The sequence below is a fragment of the Python bivittatus genome, unplaced genomic scaffold (genome assembly GCF_059951505.1).
Source record: "Python bivittatus isolate LINGU-HERP-01145 unplaced genomic scaffold, Pbiv_v1 ctg000610_np1212, whole genome shotgun sequence".
In the NCBI taxonomy this organism is placed as follows: Eukaryota; Metazoa; Chordata; class Lepidosauria; order Squamata; family Pythonidae; genus Python; species Python bivittatus.
This window is the reverse complement of record NW_028277088.1, coordinates 36,703,587-36,719,271: the sequence shown is the minus strand read 5'-3', so window position 1 is coordinate 36,719,271 and position 15,685 is coordinate 36,703,587.

Genomic DNA, 15,685 nt, shown 5'->3' with positions numbered 1-15,685 from the left:
ACTGTGTAAACTAAAACACGAGCTCTCACCAGTATGTGGCTATTTCACATTTGGATTTCTGCATCCATCACTCTAGGCATATTTTTTGGCACCCCTCAGCTTCTCAGTAAACAACAGAGCCACTTGGGGTAAATAACTAGGCGGAAGCTCACCAAAACACTCATCCATTTTTCTGGCATCTCTGTGTACCACCAACTCACCATTACATTCCTCCATATTCATTTATACATTATGTAATCATGTCTACTTTTACCATTATCCCTGAAAATGGATTCTGCTGAGCTTCACAAAATGCCACAACATTTGGCATACCCATTTGCATTTGGTTAAGTATTTATAGGATTTAATGGGCTTGATTCTTTTGTCCACTTTTAGCTCCCTTGATTACCTTAATAGCAGGTAATTTTAACATCTCCTGTGGCAGTGTTCCTTAGCAACAGAAGAATTAGAAAGACATTAATTCTAATTGGTGTAATTTAATTTTTAAATCTGAAGGAAAAGTGAGATGCTTTTCTGAACAGAATTAATTTTAACTTTTCTCCTAAAATACTATCCAGCTGGATCTGATGTCACTGTCCTAAAGAAATAAAATGTACATCTTTTGCTCCCCCACATTCATTTCTATCACTAGCACAAAACTTCTAATTTATAAATGAAGTGTTTCTTCCAGAACAAATTGCAACAAGAGGGTAGCTCAGCCAATGTCTGCTAAAGTGGTAGAGACAGGGAATTAATTCATATTTCCCTCCAGTTTCTTTCATCAATCAACACTGCCTCTTCCTTCTATCCTATTCTTCTCATACCACATTCTGCTTATCAGCTTTTTCTCTACCTATTTGATTAGCAGTCTTTATTATTCCTACCCCTCCTTTTACCTTTTCTAGTTATATTTCTGCTCTGATGTTGCCTCTAGACTGCCAACTGAAATACTTCTTTCCCATCCTCAAGAGAACATAGAAGAATACAATTTGCATAACATAATTCTGTTCTGAGGTTTATTGAACTTCCAAAGCATTTAAGAATGTAAAGCGTTTCTTAACATGCAGTTTCTTTTCTACTGTATAAGGACCTTGGAGATTATAGATAAATATTCGCAGCTTGTCTAGGTCTAACTAAGTTAAGTTCTTGGACTTGTTTTGAAGAACTGAAGACTTGAGGGCAGTTTTGATTTGGAATGGGATATAACAAGCCCCAAGGCAAAGAATAGTAAAGCACAGAGCATAGAAAATATCATATTGAAGCTTATCCACAAACTTGTATGGATACAAAACAACTGTGGAATTATAAATAAGCAGGGAGAATATTCTGTCACATCTATTTATAGATTTGCTCGGGGTGGGTCTGATCTTTGGTGAAGTTTAAAATTATACTGTTGATAGTTTTGTACCTGACACATTTTATCTAGTTAGATACCTCTGTACTTGAAACAAATATTATATCCTTAGAACTTGTATGGCCTTGTTTGTCAGAGACCCAGACCCAGTCAATGAGAATATTGAACTGGTATAGTTCCTAGAGGAGGAAATATCTTTCTTGACCTAAATCTTCAGTGAAGACAACCATGTAGGATAATACGTACATGTTAAGAAATATATATTACGTTATTTAGAAGAATGTCAGCATTAAACAGGATTCCAGTAAAGATGATACTAATTTGATTGGTAGATTCCCTTGCTTCTGTGTCTGGAGGAGGAGGAGGAGAGGGGTGGGGAGGAAGGTGTCACCATTGTTGTCTTGGGCTAGAAGGGAAAAGTTGCAGAATTCTTGTCAATTTCACCTGATAAAAAAAAAAAAAAAAAAAGACAGATCCATGGTGATATTAGTCCATCCATGAACATTTACCTCTCTTTTCCTTCTCCTTGTGAATTTGGAAAAAAAATGCAAAAGAGGACAGTTCAAAGTGACAAGAGGAGAGGGGGCATTTCTATTGCAGTAGTCAATTGGAGTGGAGGAGTTTACTTACAAGGAATTGAAGTGGAATATAGACAGCACAGCCTGAACCAGCACAAGATGGGGAAAAAAACCTGCTTTTGACATGGAAACTAACAATATGGGATGAGATTTGGTTAGTTGCTGGGGAGGACTGAGGACAGTCATGCATTCCTGACCTTCAGAAAGTGTGGGTGGCTTGTGTTTTTGCTGGGGTAACCCAGAAATGTGGATTTGTCCCAAGTTCCTAATTAAATATTAGTTGCTAGAAAGTGCATAACTTAGTGCCAGCATTAGCAAGGAGCTTTTGGAAAATGCCCTAGAGTGGTGCCATTGCTGACAAATTTAGGCTTTGTTCACACATGGCATTCTGTAGTAATTATATATACAGTATAACAACAGTTATATATGATTGTTTAAAAACAAGGTGAATATGTAGGGATGAAATGGGAAGGAATTAAATACCACCTATTATATAATCTATAAACATAATAGATATACCTGTGCCCATACAGACATGTTATCTAGATCTGAAGGATGTACTGTTCAATTACCAGTGAACTATTTTGGAATCCCAGACATATTATGCACATTCTGACATTTATTCAGGTCCAAATTAGATATTGTTCTGAAAACACTACCTAATAGATATAGCAGTGTGTAGAACTGAGGTCTTGAACTCAAATCATCATGCATACTACATAAAAAAAACCAGTTCATTAGCCTGAGAGCTGCAACACTGAAGCCTTTTCGTGCATTGATACAAAAGTCTTTAGTGAGTCATTAACAAAGGGCATAATGGTATGCCATTGAACATATGTTTATTAAATTAAAAATGAGAGACTTTCTTGCAAAATAGAGCTACGTTTTTGCCATTTCTCTTTGTCCATTTAGGATGCAGTGAAGACTGTGCCATGACAGTTGGGGTTGCATAGGATGAATGGCTCTTGTCGTGAAGAATGGTTAGGAGCAGTGAAACCATTGGCTCTGTGGAAAAGACCTGTTATAATACATAAACGTTGAAACATAAAGTGGGGATGCTTCCCTCTGCTCCTACCTCAGCCTGGCCAGGCCCCATTACCTTGCATGGTGGATTCTGCCACTATCCCCTATGCCATCTTCACCCTCTCATGGCATAGATCAGTGTTTCTCAACCTTGGCAACTTGAAGATGTATGGACTTCAGCTCCCAGAATTCCCTAGCCAGCATGCTGGCTGGCAAATTCTGGGAGTTGAAGTCCACACATCTTTAAGTTGCCAAGGTTGAGAAACACTGATCTATGCCATGAGAGAGTGAAAAATCAAGATTGGCATCACCAGCCAGATGGAGTAGACCCTGGACAGCTACCACTGGTAGCAAGAAGAAGCTGAAATAGTGGCAGTGTAAGATGAAGCAGAAAAGTGGGGAAGATCAAGTCCTAGCCCCACCCTCGATGTCACCTGATGTAGGCACTCCTCAGCCAGCCTGCCTGCCTGCCTGCCTGGGTGTAAAGTTGTGCTTTCTTCTCAGCTGGAAGTCAATATTTCTCTGCTCTTATTGCATCCATACATAGTTGCCCAGTGGCCCTGTTTCAGGTGACCCAGTCCCTCCTTGGAAGGAGTAATACTGGGGTCTACCTACCAGGTTGCTGTGAGGAATATGCTGCACATCTAGTGGATAAAGTCGCTTGTATTTGCTCTATGTTGGACTCTAGCCTTCGGGCAGAATCAATGGAGGTTATGGGAGCTGAGTCCTGGATGGTTATCTGGAGGGAGTTTGATCCCATTGAATCTGAGGAAGTGGACAGGGCCCTTGCAGCTGCTAGTTTGGCCACTTCTATGTTAGATCCGTGCCCCTCCTGGCTGGTCAAGGCTGCCTAGCAGAGAACATGTAATTGGGTCTGGGCAGTGATTAATTCCTCTTTGAGGGAGGGGGTGGTCCTGCTGGCTCTTAAGGACTAATCTGGACAGTTTCCATCCAGTCTTCAATTTCCCCTTTTTAGCGAAGGTTGTGGAGAAAGTGGTCACGTGACATCTTCAAAGGACCCTGGATGAAGCGAATTATCTGGACCCTTTCAGTCAGGGTTCAGGCCAGGTTATGGAACTAAGATGGCATTGGTTGCACTCCTGGATGACTTCTGGTGGGAGCAGGATGGAGGTAGTGCATCCAGCCTTGCTCTTCTTGACCTCTCAGTGGTGTTCAATACCATCGATCATAGTATCCTTCTGGACTGGCTTTGGGAGTTGGGGGTGGATGGCACAGTGTTGTGCTGGTTCTCCTTCTTCCTTCGGGGTCAGTTCCAGTTGGTGTTAATGGGGGGGAGAGGTCTAGTTTATTTTTTGGGGTGTTCCAGGGCTCAGCCCTCTCTCCTCTCATTTAACAACTACATGAGACCACTGGGTGAGGTGATCTGACAGTTTGGGGTGAGGTATCATCAATATGCTAATGATACCCAGCTTCATATCTGTACCCCAGGCTGCTTGAGTGATGCCAAGGATGTCCTGTCCCAGTGCCTGGAGGCTATAGGGGTCTGGATGGGGTGCAATGGGCTTCGTCTCAACCCAAGCAAGACTGAGTTGCTTTGGTGTTTGGGCATTCTGGTGACAAGATTTTTCCACCTTTAGTGCTGGATGGGGTGGCACTGCCCCAGATGGACCTGGTGCACAATCTGGGGGTCCTCTTGGACTCATGGCTTCTGCTAGAAGATAGGTGGTAGCCATGGCTAGGAGGGCCTTTGCACCCCTTTGGGTTGTGCACCAGTTGCATCCATTCCTGGACCAGAAGGCTCTGCACAGTCACTCATGCCCTTGTGACCTCCTGTCTGGATTACTGCAACACGCTCTACATGGGGCTTCTTTTGAAGAGCATTTGGAAGCTTCAACTGGCACAGAATGCAGCTGCATGCGAAGTAAATGGTGTTGGATATTTGACACATGTAATACCACTGCTTTGTAAGCTGCATTGGTTGCTAATGTGTTTCCGGGTGCAATTCAAGGTCCTGGTTGTCACCTTTAAAGCCCTTCATGGCTTGATTACCTAAGGGACCATCTTCTCCCAGTTTTTCCTACCCATCCAGTTTGGTCCGGCAGGTTAGGCGTGCTATGGGTCCTAAAGAATGTTGGCTGATGGGGACTAGGAGGTGTGACTTCTCTGCCGTAGCCTCTGCCCTCTGGAACATTCTCCCTCCAGAGATTAGGATGGTCCTGACCCTGTTGGCCTTTCATAAGGCCTTGAAGTTATGTGTGCCCAGGCCTGGTGCCCCGAGTGTGTTAAGGGCCCTATTTCCTGGCTATAGTGAAACCTGAGGTAATAATTTTTGCGGAGGTTATAATTTTTGTGGATGCTATAAATAACTATACAAACACACACACTTACTTTTGTATTATGTTTGTATTGGTTTTTACTGTTTTTACTTGTCTGAGATGGGTGGCTATAGAAATTTAATAAAATAAATAAATAAATTGTATACTTCTGCTAGTTATCTGGTACTCAACTGGTGGGGATGGATAGGAGCATTGGACCAAGATCAGCAAGTCACTGTCTTCTGAGAATCACTCTTGTGCTCTCTATGCAGTAAGCAAGGGACTTTCTAGTATTCTGGACTGCAACTCCATTTTCCCCTTCCTTTTTTCTATCAGTCCAGCTGTCTAGTTTGCTGCTGCCCTACTTGTTATGCCCACTGACATGTCCAGAAGCAATGCTGCCTTCTTTTGGGATGGTCCTTGCCTGTTGAGAAGTGCATGTGCATGTGGCCCATGAGCCCAAATTGGAATCCTTGGTGTAGAAGGAAGTGTGCATTTAAAATGAATCGCTGAATTTGAGGAGATAAAGGTTTCCTTTTAAATGAATTGTATAGCAGCTATGACTCAGTCTGTAGACCTGGAGGGATCCTTTAGTTGCAATATCTTTTCTTCTTAATAGATTCTTATGTGGATAAATTTGAGCCTGACAGTAATCTGCCTTCCTTTGACTTTCCTTCTGCTTTTCAGAATGAGAAAATATCTAGCTTCTCAGATTTTTCTTGCACTGTTTGGTCTTACTCCTCCTTCCCTGACAAGCACAATGCTTTAGACCCTATTCTAGACCTGTCTCCAAGCCTTTCTGCTGGCTTTGTTCCATCCTACTAGTTAAGGAATACGGGAAGTGTGCTGGGCATGCTGAGAAGGAACATGACCATCTTTTCGCTTCAGAGTAACCTCAGAGTCTAGTTGGTTGGTTGTCAAAAAATTGAAAAAAACATTAAGGCTATGATACAGAATGTACTTAGAAAATAAACAGAAAGAGGATTTTCTGTGTAGTATTCTTACAGGGTTTACAGCTGAGTTTGGTAGCATCCTATTATAGCTGCCTGTTGAATTCAATGAGTTAACTACCTGTTTTTAAAATATGTTTTCTAAGAAATTACCATTTGTTGAAAAGTATAGTAAATTTAATGCTACACAATTGAGGATGATGATGTGTCATTTAATTGGTATCTACTCTTAACTCTGGTATCTACTCCTGGAGAAAGTCTTAAGATAGACTTTCTCCAGGAGGATCTGCCCTCAACCTAGTCTTTCATGTGTTCTAGTGGTGTACCCATCACCGCTGTAATTGCGTCCATCTTTTTCTCTTTCCTTCCGCCTTTCCCAGCATTATAGACTTCTCCAGAATACTAATACTTAATACCATATGTATAAAGCAAATAAACAGAACAATATTTTCTATTATGCATATTTTAAAGAAATATAAGCCATGCAAGATTGTTCCTTGAATTCAGAGCATTTCAGAAAATATGGTTTACAATGTCTTCATTAGATCACACAGTTTTTAAATCAACAGCTGTGGAATTCTGTGGGTGTTAACTTCTCCACAGGAGGGAGCCCATATTCCATGAAAACACGTTGAGAACTGCATGGTAAACATCTTCCTAAAATATGTCTTTATATTACAAAAGTATTTTCCAGGTCTTAAGCTGACTGTTTTTATTTTTACAATTAAAATAAAAGCATATTTATATTCAACCCAAATTTTACTACATGAAAACAATGCCATCTAAACTTAACATTCTGTTTTGTAGAAAAATAGCTACCTGCAAAGAATACTACCCTATGGGTGGTATGTGTCTTCCTCAATCTTGGGTCCTTTACCAGAGGCCTGGGGGTTTGAAGGTTCTGCACAGTATCATAACTGTTCCTAGCACTGCACTCTTCTGGACAGAGTGCTCTGATGTTGTTCCTGGGATCTGTTGGAGCCACTCTCCTAGCTTAGGAGTCATAGCTCCAAATGCTCCTACCACCACTGGGACTACTTTGGCCTTTACTTTCCACATCCTCTCTTGTTCCTCCTTCAGGGCCTGGTACTTCTCCAGCTTTTCATACTACTTCTTCCTGATGATGCTGTCACTTAGCACCACTACATCTATCACCACCGTTGTCTTCTGGTCCTTGTCTACTGCCACGATGTCTGGTTGGTTGGCCAGTACCTGCCTGTCCGTCTGGATCTGGAACTCCACAGGATCTTAGGCCTCTTATTCTCCACAACCTTCTGTGGAATCTCCCATCTGGACTTGGGAGGGTCTAGCCCATACATTGTGCAGATGTTCCTGTACACACTGCCAGCTACTTGGTTGTGCTGTTCAGTGTATGCTGTTCCTGCCTGCATCTTACACCCTGCCACTATGGGTTGGTCTGTCTCTGGGGCCTCTCTGCACAGTCTGTACCTTGGGTCCTGTCTAGTGTGGTAGACCCCTGCTTCTATGGATCTGATGCTTAGTGCCTGTTCTTGTGCTGCTATGATCAGTGCTTCAATGTCCAGTCCTTTCCAGCACTGAGTCATAAGCTTTCCTGTAGTTAATCCAGACTGTGCTCAGATTGGTCTGCCTAGACCTTGGGTCTCAGGCATCTGCTCTGTCTATGAGCATCTGGTGTTTTGAGCCTCTGGTGTTGTTCCCAATGCCCTTCTGAGCTGTGCTCATGTACTGGCCCATATGGTCTTGTAGCTGGTGGCTAGGATGCCTGATAGAACTTTCCATTTTTGTGGGGAGGCAGGTTATTGGCCAGTAGTTGGATGGTGCTGTTCCCTTGTGAGGGTCTTTCATGATCAGTGCTGTCCTTCCTTGTGTTAGCCAGTCTGGGTGGGAGTGTGCTGCTAGGCATTCATGCACTGCTGTTAGTTTCTTTAGCCAGTAGGTGTGGATCATATCCGGGCCAGGTGCTGTCCAGCTCTTCATGTTCTTGACCCGCTGTTGGGTGTCTGCTATTGTGATGGTGACTGATTCCTGTTCTGGGAGATTGCTGTAGTCTGTTCTCAGGTCCTGCAGCCACTTTGCACTGGTGTTATGTGTCTTCTCTTTCTCCCATATGTTCTTCCAGTACTGTTCAGTTTCTGCTGTTGGTGGCTCTGCTACTACTGTGTTGTTGTACTGCAGTTGGGAGTATACCTTGAATGGTTCTTTGGAGAACAGGGCATTTATCTTCTTGGCCTCTACTTCTCTAGTGTATCTCCTTAGCCTGATAGCTAGTGCTGTAAGCCTTTGTTTAGCAGTCTCTAGGGCTTCAAATGGAGTCAGGCCCTTGCATTTTTTCAGTAGCCAAGTCTTATCCTTAATCTCCACACCCTTCTGTAGTTCTACCAGTTGACTAACTTCTCTGATTTGCCTTGATCTTAGCCTCCAACCTCATTTTCCAGGGGGGATGTGTACTGCTGCTCTTGATCACGTAGCCAAGCATCTCCAGGATTACAGTGGCTGTAGCATATACCAGTTCATTGGTTTGAGTTATGGTGGTAGTAGGGATTATTGTGAGGGCTCTATTGGCATCTTCTAGGATACTATTTGATAGTACTTTTCCAATGAGCCTTAGTAATTGGGCTCGAGGGTTGATTGTAGCTAGTTTATCCATGACCCTATGCCTCATATCAGCTGCTGTGCTCTGTAATGGAGGAAGTGGCAGTGACAGTGGCTTCAGGTGTTGGCTGCACATCCAGTTGTTCTTCTGGGTCTTCTTGAGTCCAGGATGTTGGTCTATCTCAAGTTGTGAGATCAGCTTTCTCTTCACTATATTGAAGCATTGGGTAACTAGCTGATTCTCAGTTACTGTGGATATAGGAATTCTGTCCATTCATATTTCCCCCATACGTTTCATATATCCCCTTTCATCAGGTCTACTGTAGTAGTAGCATTCCATCAATTCCAGGTTCTCTTGTCTCGTCCATGTATGGTTTGTTCCAGTAGCCCATTTATCGTCAGATTGTCCTGGTTCCCCAACATCTGCCACGGACCTTGTTAATTTGGGTGACATCTGAGCTGGCATGACTCTCTTAGTTCATCTCACTCTCATATCCGAGGTAGGCAGGTGAAGCATTAGGGGGTCTTTGCCCAAGGGCCCCTACTGGTAAGATAGATATCAGCTAGGAATTGAACCCTGGTCTCCTGCATCAAAGGGCAGCACTCTAACCACTATGCTATCCAACGACTAAATAGATTTACACATACACACACACACACACACACACACAAAATGCACTACTATATACATTAAGGCAATGCGTGAATGTGTGTGTATGTGTATTCCTCCACTAGTGAGAAATGGGAAATTACCTGGTAGATTTTAAAAAATATTTTATTTTATTTAGTGCTGCCTGACTCCAAAGCAACTGAATTACTTGCAATATTTCACTAAACGATCTAGTTTTCTGGTGAACAGAAAGTTCATATAGAAGTATAACAATAAAGTTCTTTGACTTTATAGCCTTGATATAAATTAACCATTAAGAGATATTCAGTTATTGTCAGTGCAACAAATAGACTAGACTAAGAAACCAGTGCCATATAGGTGAGGACTACTTTTGCTGTAACAGCTATAGTAAGGGAATCTTGCAAGTCTGAATGTGCTTCCCCCCCCCCTTTATGTTCATGTGAAATAGGGAAGGGCTTGTCTGCGATATTTCCTCAAGTTATTGTCTTGGTTATTTTCAAGTTATTTTCCAGACTCAAACCCCACTTATCTGACCATTGCCTTGATAGTAGCCCTTCTTCCTGTCCTTCAAGGCCATTCCCTATTTCCTCTACAGATATCTAATTTCTGGTTTAATTTTATTTAGCATCATTTTACAATAATTTGAGATATAAGAATTTATTACATGCTGGTATTCCCCCTCACTCTTTTTTTGTTTGTTTGTTTTATTTTTTGTATTTCTCATTTTATGGATTATTTGGTATATTATTTGCCTTTTTTCCTTTATATTGTATATTTGAACCAATTTTTGATAACATGGCCTGAAAGCTAAATTCAACAGGGAGTTCATACTGACATTGTTATTTTGAGCAAGAGAGCTTACTGGGGACAGATAATGCAAAGTGATGAAATAAGACACTGATTCATAAAGCCTTCAGTGAGTGAGGACTTGTAAACATCTTCTTGTTCAATATAAATTAGAAGATGTGGGGTCATATTGAGGAGTACAATTTAATCTAGACAGATTTGAGAACTTGATGTATTACATTATTTTGTAATAATTCTGTGATTTACTCTTAAGGCTGACACAAGTACAGTAGTTTGGATTTCAAACATTTGAATCAGATCAGAAGCAAAACATACAGGCACTATATTTATCCTTGTGGGTATTTGAATAGTAAATTTCATAAGCACCGAACCATTTTCAGGTTCCAGTTCTAATTGGATAGTCTTTGAATGATTTTTGGAACACCGAGGAAAATATATAACAGTCTCAAGGAAATCAGACTATGAATAAAAAATAACATGGATTGTATAGGAGATATACAAAAGCCCATGTGCATATGCCAAAATATCCTTTTCCCCATGTCAATTATTTTTATTTGCTAGCTGTTACTTTGAGAATAAAGAAAACATTATTTAAAACTGCGGAAATCTCTGAAGTCAACTCAATATTTGCCATTGATTTCAAGATGATCCATGGGCAATGAGAAGTTTTACTCTATTCCTTTATTTTAAAATTTTCAGAAAACATACCTAAATGAAAATAGAGAGATGCACAAGGATTCTTAACTATTCTCTGAATATGGTTTTCAGCTACCTACTGTATCTCAAAACTAAGGCACTATTTTTATAAAAGAACAAGATACGATCCAGAAAGAGTCATATTGTAACAGTTGCTTCCAGAATGGGCTTTAAAACTAAAGTGTACTAAGTCTGAAAAGTATTCAGTATACTATATATATATAAATTAAATATATACATTAAAATATGTAACCTAAATGGAGTTGGTGGGGGGAGTAAAGAAAATTTTCCACTCATTTTTTCTCATTCTCTACCACTGACTGATCATGATGCAAATGACAATAAATACAGGGATGCTGGAAACCAACTGTCATTTTATCCCATATTTGTAGGCCACAAGACATTTGAGAGATACTTAAATTTTGATTCAAATATTAAATAACCAAATCTCACTGTGTATAATTTTATCCTAAAGCCATCTGTAAGTGAGAGAAGCTTCATTCCCTCCTTCTGACATCATGGAAGGGTACATGCCTGTGTGAGTGTGTGTAAGCATGAGAGAGAGAGAGCGAGAGAGAGAGAGCAAGCACCTAGAAGAAGTACTAAGCACCACTGAGGAAACAATTAACTCTTGTTTTCAGAGCCACCAACATCACTAAGACGACACTTCTGTAATCAATGAAATGAGAAATTCTATCCTAGTTTGTAATTTGTAATCTATAATTGTAATGTGTAATGTTTTATAATTTGTGTAATATTGCCTCTGTATAATATCACCTTGTCTAATATTGTCTATGTGCACTTAGGTGTGTGTCTTCCAGTCACCCAGCTGGCTTCGTGCCTAAGGCGGGACTAGAACTCACAGTCTCCTGGTTTCTAGCTTAGCGCCTTAACCGCTGCACCAAACTGGCTCTTGATACTGCCTATGTAAAGAGCTTTTTCCTTGACTTGTTTTAATGGCCTACCCTTGATGCTTTCAGAGGGACATTATAATACCCCTGGACAGGAAAGGTTACACCTATGTAAAACAGAATAGGTAGTACAACTTTTCTGGCAATGCTATTCTATACAGATTATTAGATTGTTTAGAATCCCTCTTCAAAAAATGCCCAAGATTACACTCACCATCCTGAGTTTGGTCAAATTCTACTTAATTGCTATGTTGTGGCATTAATTAGTTATTAATGTAAATTAATGAATTTGTTAATGAATTTGTTTTCTTTCATTTTTATATGACATTTGGGGGAACAATTTTCTATTTCTTTCTTAAATTGTATGATTGTCTGCCTTTTGGGAAAAGACTGAGCTTTTTGGAATGTTTTTTTCTTTATCTATTATTATTATTATTATTATTATTATTATTATTTTGTAAATCTTAATACTTTGTATTTATAAAGTATTAGTTGAAGATTATTGACACTCTATTGTGTAGATAATTTAGATTATTATCATTGTATTGTAGGGTTTTTTGTTTTTAAGAACAGACTGTGATGATATTGATGTGTGTGGGTGTTGGGGGGGGTGCATTTGAAAACCAGAAGGTCAAATTAAAAAAAAAAAAGCCTTGTTTTAATTATTTGCCATTCTGCTTGCCCAACATATGTTTTTCTTTTTCTGAAGGAGTTGTATATGACAACAGCAGATGTTGAATGGCTTTTTTCCCTGAAAAATAACTCTTGGCCTCATAATACGATAGTCTTATAGATAATTATTATAATATCAGTTTATAGTGAGTTCTAGTTCAGCATTCTGTAATATTTTGTCATCTGAAAGTTATTCTGTTTCTTGGTAATTTGCTTTAAACACAATTCTCAATTTAAGACATTACATTAGCATATAAAACAGAGTGAAGGAGCTGCAAAGACAGTAGAATGTGGCAAAATGTGACAGTAAGGATAGGAGTATGCTTCCTTGTCAATATAAACTCTGTCACTATAGTTGCTGTATTTAATTAGAAATAGTTTACATAAATGAATGTTTTCAAACTTTTTTATTTTTGAAATGCTTTAGAAGTTGAAGACAATATAAATGGATATCAGACTTCAAGCTTTAGGAAACTGTTATGACCAGGAAGGTATAGCTAAATTTGGCTGTGGAGGGCTGGACTGGCTAGTATTTAGATGGGAAACCACTGTGAAATCCTAGGGCCAAAGGAAAGACTGGGTGTAAGAACCACTGTACTCAGTACTCAATGAATGCAACTCTCATAGAAACCAAGGCGTGGTCAGAGGCAAGTAGATTTATTGAGAAAACAGGAGTACACACTCTAAGGCACAGAGAAATAGCTGGAACTAAATTCCCCACATGCTAAACCCCAATTTAAAGTCCCCTCATTACCCGTCCCCCACGATCATCGAATCCTTCCTGCACAGGTTGTCGGGGCTCTCAGATTTCCTCTGTTGCTATGACTTAATCAATCTGGAAGATTAGGAAATGGCTCATCAGCGTCTAGCAGTCCTCGCTCTGACCTCCCCCCCCACATTTCTGCTGGAATGGCAGAACCGCAGCAAACATGGTCGCGAGGATTCTGACACTGGGTAGTTGAAAAAACATCCTGAAAGAAAATAATGGTCAACCACTTCTGTACTGCTGGCAAGAAAAATAAAGCTACCATATGAAGTCACCAGAAGTCAACTCAACTTGAAGGAAACTTTAAAAAGTAGTTCTCCTCATTGAACTCTCTTATTACAACTGAGGGGAAAAAAACCCACTCAAGGTTTTGGCATCTTTGATCATTTAAACATTCATAAATATCCTATCAGTACATTTTTAACAGAAATCTTGATACGTTCTAAAATATAGCTTTAATTTTAACAAGACTGAAGGCCCTATGACTCCTTATATTTAGATCTATAAATGGGCTCAAAAGAGTGCTGTTCATTTCAAGGTGCTTTAAATTAGCCTAACTTAAACTGCTTTAAGCTATAGTTTAAGAAATGTATTTTAGAAATCACCTTATAAGTGCAAGCCTGATATCTAAGTTAAGCTTGATATCTCTTAAATGAGTCAAAGAAATAAAAAATATGAAGATACAGAAAACATATTAGTGCCATTGGGAAATACAACGAGAATTGGTGGACTAGATCAAAGAGATGATCTCTTCCTAGGTATAATCCTAAGAAATTTACATGCTATAAATGATAACATTTGCTATTTTATTTATTGATTTATGAAATCTATTTTTGTAGTTATACGGTATTGCTTTGGACAAGTTAAAAGGTTTTCTGAAACACGGTTCCATATTTATGAATGATTTCATTACTATATAAAATTTAAAGATACAATTTGGATGTCTCTGATGATTAATTTTGGTGATCTAAGAAACAATAGTTCATCTGGAGTCAGTTTAGAGCTGGTATATATGAAATTGCAAGGGAAATTACTAGGATTGATTTTAAAAAAACATAAAGGAGTTTGATAACTGCTGATTATTATTACTGTCAGGTTATTGCCTGCCTAGATAAAAATGTTATCAAATTTAGGGGATATATAAAGAAATAAAATTTATGATGTGATCTGAGATATACGAAGTGGAGACATCATAAGATAATGTTGATATTGGGGAGTTTCATTTAGTCTGAAGCTACTAAACTGACAGGGAGCTAAGGAACTAAATTTATCTTTATTAGAGAACAAAAGTGATGGAAAATTCCTTTCAGGTTTTTGAAGCTTCCCAAAGAATTCATAATCCCGGAAGAGCTTAACAGCAGCAGGAATAAGGTTTTGAACTGAAATGACTTTGTGGGATATTATTACCTAGGTTTGGTTATCAGATTGCTTTTCTATGCGTCAAAGCATCAGATATTTTAATTCAGTTTCAGCAATAACATTCTTTTGAAAAATGAAAAATGTTTGTATGAAACCTACTTCTAGATAAGAGTAAAAAGGGTAAGATGTCTTAGTACTTTCAGCCTGCCACCCAGTTTGCATATTTATTTTTGGATTGTCATGGTATATGTAGTATAGCTTATCTATAGCGGAAAAATATGTGCTTTATACAGCAAAGTACTTGCCCTTTGTATTTTAATGAGATATGTTGACTATATTTCCAAATTGCCTTTTTTTAAAAGTGTAAATCAGGAAAGTTTGAATCTAAATAGGTATTTAGAAGCAGGGATGATGTTCATGTTACAATCATCATCATCATCATCACTGAAGCTCTGTAAATTAAGATGGGATACTTTTAAGCAGAACTAAAAGTTTATTTTTGTCTTCAGTTAAACAAGCTTTATGTTATTTAACCATTGAAGTGTAATTTTTAAAACCCTTGATGTTTCTATGATATTTAACTTGAAAAGAATTAAGCTATAGATTCAAGCAATATTATATAATAGGTGATATAATATTAAAGCTGTTATCATTGTCACCTTCATATTAGATCTTTGTCCTAGCTGGTCAAGGCCTCCTGAGAAGTGACATATAGATGGATCTAAGCAGTGGTGAATTCATTCTGAAGGGAGGAGGTAGTTCCTTCTGCACTTAAGGAGGTAGTGGTCCACCTTCTCCTTAAGAAGGTATCACTGGGCCCAAAAGCATTAGATAATTTCTGAGTTGTTTCCAACCTTCCCTTTTTGGGCAAAGTTATTGAGAAGGTGATTAGGCTGCAGCTTTAGAAAACTCTGGAAGAAGTAGATTATCTGGATTTCTTTCAATTAAGTTTCAGGCCTGGGCACACTACTAAGATGGCATTGACTGTGTTTGTAAATGACCTATGGAGGGATGAGGATGGAGGTAGTGTGTACATCCTGTCCCCCTCCCCCTTGATTTCCTGGTTGGTCATGGTATTCTTTTGTACAGGCTTAGGGATTTATTTTAAC